At 30.5% G+C, this 4,437-nt stretch overlaps 1 protein-coding gene across 1 annotated transcript in view; it reads left to right on the top strand.

Moving 5' to 3' along the window:
• The window catches only part of LOC103309110, a 19,344-nt gene that overhangs the window by 13,879 nt on the left and 1,028 nt on the right, over positions 1 to 4,437 (top strand). The gene's annotated exons all lie outside the window — the stretch shown is intronic.

The following is a 4,437-nucleotide window of genomic DNA, read 5'->3' as shown; positions in this document are numbered from 1 at the left end:
AAAACTGCCCAAGTTTCGCCCATGGGTATACCTATATATCTAGAGATCAGCAGGAGCCGGGCTAGTCCGACCCATACCGGGCTTGGTACGAGCCGGGCCATAATTTAAATATTAGGGGTTGGTTATAGGTGGGATCGTAATATTATTCATTGGGCCGGGTCGGTCAAAAATAAAACTTCTTAATTTAATTCGTAACACTATATGTGATCTAGGTTATCTAAATTAATAATAATTGTATTACCAGACTGTATGATATTTATAAATAGATTACTGGTAAAAACCAATATTTGTCTACTATGTCAATACTGAAAGGAAATAAAGTTGATGTATATTTTTATTTACAAACGGGTATGGTCAGGTTGGACTTTGAAAAAAATTACAAACGGGCCTGGTTGGGTTGGACTTTGGAAAAAAATTACAAACGGACCGGGCCTGGACGTCGACAATTTATATGTTTAACCTTTGGGCCGGATCGGGCCGAAAAAAAACGGCCCGTGCTGATCCTTAATACCTACTCAAAACTAATTTTTGATAAAATCATAAATTCATAAATGATTAATACTTTGGATACTTTCAATTGTCTTCATTTATATAAATATATTTTTTTTTGGTTGAGGCTTCGACAACTGAGGTCATTATCCTGTGGAACTGTGGAGTAGGTAGTTGGTACTAAAAGTTTTGAACACGAGTGTGTTTTGTTTTGACAGAATTTTTTAGTGGGCACCCGTAGGTATCTGTCATGCCCGGGTGGTGGATGGCGGTTTCTCTCTCCGGACACCGTGGTCCGTGACTGCCGAAGAAAAATGACGCACGTGGCCAAGTTCGACCCGGCGACGGTGCGCGCCGTAACCGACGCCTTAGTCCGCTCGATCACTCCACCCCCCCCCCCCCTCTCATTTATATTTTATATTAGCATATTCTATACATGATAGTATGATACAAATATACAATGTTCGGAATATTTTGACTCTTTTTGATCCGAGTTTGATCTATTCATACATTTTAATTTTTTTCAATGTCGATAAAAATGGTTTGCTTGGTATAAAACATTTAAAGTTAATACAAGGTTCCTCATAAGCTGTTCTTACAGAAATTAAAAATTACAAAGAAACAATTTTTTTTTATAAATATTTGAAGGTTAAATGTTCACGACGTTGGATATTCAAATTTCAAACAAACAATATTGATTTTAGTTATTAATATAAAGCTGACATCCAAATAATTCGTGTTTTAATATGTAACATAAAATAAATTATATTTAAATATGTAAATATATTGTAATAGGTAGTTATTATTTATTAATACTAATACCTATTATAATATGATACGACGATACGTTAACCAAACACAATTCAATCTAGGTACCGTTTTACTTAAAGAAATAGAGGCCGACTATCAAGTCATGTCTCTATTCAGAATCATTTTTCGTAGGTATATAATGATTTATCAATTATTATCTTTGATTCAAATGTAACACATCCATTATACAGTTATAGTAGTTGCATATACCTACCCAAAGACGAGGTACACAGTACACACTCGAAAGTAAAAGGCGAAACCACTACTATACACGCATAGCGACTTTCCTGGTGATTTTAGTACTTTTTTATGGACATCAATGTTTTTTTGATTCTAAGCAGAGCGACGAATGTATTGATTTTACAATGATGTGTTTTTTAGATTCTGAGCGGAGCGATGAATGTATTGATTTTACAATGATGTGTGTTTTTTTTTTCTTTTTTTTGTGTCTGTCATCACCTTTTAGGACAGTAAAAATGCTTAGATTTTCTTCAACAGGATCTCTTCTGATAGGAAAGTGAATCTAGTTGGTACTTTGGGGAGTCAAAAGTAAAAATGTCCCAGTAGTTTTCAAAAGAGCCGTGAAAAACAAAAGAAAAATTAAGAAAAAACCGGAATTTTTACGCAAGATTGATTTTTGACTAAATCGATTTTGGTTTTTGGTATAATTAAAAAACGACCGTAGATACATGAAATTTGGACTGAATGTTTATATTAGTATTTTATATACACCGTAACATTTTCCAAATATTTTGACTTATTTTGAGCTGTTTACGGACATTTTCAATTTCCATTTTTTTTTTAGCTATTTTTCTATATAAATATCAATAAAATTTTATTTTTAGGTTAAAAAAGCTTGAAAATTTAACAGAAGGCTACTAGTATATTGTTTCAAAGGCAGATGAAAAAAATGAAAAATCCATAGTCACAATTTTTTTTTTATAAGTATTTAAAGTTCAAATATTGGAAAAATACGTGAAATTCGCGAAAATATAAGGATTGAAAACTTAAAGTTAAGATTCCATGTAAATAGGTTATTTAATTACTTAATTCACAATAATATCATCAAATATATACTTAGTAATATCATAGGCTGACTGACCGTCAAAAATAGTTTTATTTATTAAACTTATGCACATTATATTATTTATTATACTTACACAAATTATAATACATTTATGAAATGTTTTAAAACTGAAATTGCATTGTCACTATGGATATATTATGTCTTATGTTTTAAATACTGAACCTGTAAGTGGCTGTAACATTTGCAAATCGACAATTTGTAAATTTGCGATCTATAGAGACATATAGAGTGACTAAACGTAACTTTTGGACAAAGTTTACTACCAGAAAAAGTGTCTATAGACAAAAAAATAAAAATAAAATTTATTGTAATGAATCGCTTCACTCGTAATCTAAAAGTAAATAAAGAGTTTCAAGAGTGGCTTTGTAAAATAGCATTTTAAAATACAAATTGTTCACTTATTTGAATTATCATGAATACTATTAGTACCTACTAGTTAGTAGTTATAATATTTACTAAGTACCTACCTACCTACTATAGTCTATAGCTACCTACATATTAATAATTCATCGATTTACTCGAGTATCACATATTTTTTTTATTTTTGAAAAGGGGGAAGGGTTTAAAACAATATAGACTATAAAATCTAATTTATCCTCAATTTTCAAGATCTTCGTATACTTGATAATTATTACAAATTACTGTATAGACCAGTGGCGTATTTATGAATTTGTCATGGGGAGGGTCCAGATAATTTTTAGAAAACAGAACTGTGGGGGACAAAGCCCCCCAACTACCAAATTACCCTTTATTAAATAAATATACCATATGTATAAGACGAAATGAAATTTTTGAGTTTTTAATTATTAAATAATAATATGTACAAAACAAATTTTAAAAAAGCGGGGAAGTAGATGTCGCTCTGCACCTCTGCTGTACATTAGGTTACAAGTGGATCAATGTATAATGGATTGTATTAAACTTGAATTCAATATTTCAATGATATAATATATTATTGTAATATTGTATAAGAAAAACGATTCTGAGTGGAGACGGTTTGTCAGTCTGGGTATTTTATATTGTTATTATTTATTATTGTCTGTAAGTTGAATTATTGAGAAAATAAAAAATTAACCTCCCTAAAGTACCATCTTGATCCAATTTGCTAAAAGATAAGGTACTATATATTGAAATTTAAGGACTCCTTCTGGTAAAAATTTTGTATACAGGATAAAAAAAAAAAATAAACACCATTGTAAAACCACTAGCTTCATTGCTCCGCTCAGAATCTAATATAGGTATAGTTATGTTATAACATAACTTTTATAAAAATATTTCCTAAAATACATTACTTCATTCATAGTTGATCTTAGATAACTTTTTTAACCTTTTTAAGGTTGAAAAAGATCTCTCTGGAGTGGCTGTAGATACTGGAAATGTCCAAAACTACAAAATATTTGAATTAAAAAATGAACTAGGAATTTTTCAACCGTTTACGGTATCAAACTGATAAAAAGAATCACGATTTTAATTGAAAATGTTGATAACTGAAGTTTCCGTATGATGTATGATAAAATTTGTTTTTCTTAATTATGTTAAAACACAACATTTAACATGTACAAAACACGAGCCAATGGGGGGGGATATCAATACTATATTACTATAGTTTTTAGTTATTTTATTAACTATTGTTTAATATTAGGATTTAGGTATGTGCATAGTTGTTGCTGCGGTAGCATCGCTAACCGCGATAAATTCCAACAAGCCAATCAGAAATGATCGGAACTAGCAATTTATGGTGGGGTTTTATTATACGTTCGTGCGGTGTCTTTGTAATACAGCTTATAAGCTTTTTGAGTTTGCCGATTAGTACAATATCTCCAGTCACCACAGAACAATCATAAAACCTTTTTCGTTGCACTTCTTTCGATCACTGACCGACGTACCAAAGCATTCACTGTATGTTCTTCCGCGGGCCACGAGTTCCAGTACACCATATACAGGATATTTAATATTATTATTATATTGTAATATAGTGTTGTTTATAAATACGTATAATAGTTGAATGTAAGTATAACATTAATGGGAATTATTTATTATTTAAGTTCATG

This window comes from Acyrthosiphon pisum, chromosome A1, assembly GCF_005508785.2.
Source record: "Acyrthosiphon pisum isolate AL4f chromosome A1, pea_aphid_22Mar2018_4r6ur, whole genome shotgun sequence".
NCBI classification, from domain to species: domain Eukaryota; kingdom Metazoa; phylum Arthropoda; class Insecta; order Hemiptera; family Aphididae; genus Acyrthosiphon; species Acyrthosiphon pisum.
The sequence above is the reverse complement of the archived record's forward strand: the minus strand, read 5'-3'. Positions and strand labels throughout refer to the sequence as shown.